The sequence below is a fragment of the Etheostoma spectabile genome, chromosome 8 (assembly GCF_008692095.1).
Source record: "Etheostoma spectabile isolate EspeVRDwgs_2016 chromosome 8, UIUC_Espe_1.0, whole genome shotgun sequence".
Taxonomy (NCBI): domain Eukaryota; kingdom Metazoa; phylum Chordata; class Actinopteri; order Perciformes; family Percidae; genus Etheostoma; species Etheostoma spectabile.
Genome location: NC_045740.1, coordinates 25,259,549 through 25,259,807, shown reverse-complemented (window position 1 = coordinate 25,259,807; position 259 = coordinate 25,259,549). Strand labels below are relative to the sequence as shown.

General features: G+C 29.7%; 1 protein-coding gene across 1 annotated transcript in view; it reads left to right on the top strand.

Annotated features, from left to right (window-relative positions):
• LOC116693541 (probable E3 ubiquitin-protein ligase HERC3) overlaps window positions 1–259 on the top strand; it is a 28,303-nt gene that overhangs the window by 21,641 nt on the left and 6,403 nt on the right.

Here is a 259-nt window from a genome sequence, read left to right as displayed (position 1 = left end):
AACATTTCTGTTTAGAACATGCACTGCACTATTATTAGTTATTGAAATAACCAAGAGTAAAATCTGAAATCAAATCGTATTTTAAAATCTATCTTTTTTCTTTGTTATTGAAAGTTCTTTTTAAAGCATTAGTGCGTAACTTTTTTAGATGAATGAAAACCCGTTACATTAAAGCCATGGCCAAATGAGTTGATACTGAGATAATTAAGATTATCAGCTCCACAAACCACTCTCAGTATTTCTCCCTTATGGCTATATT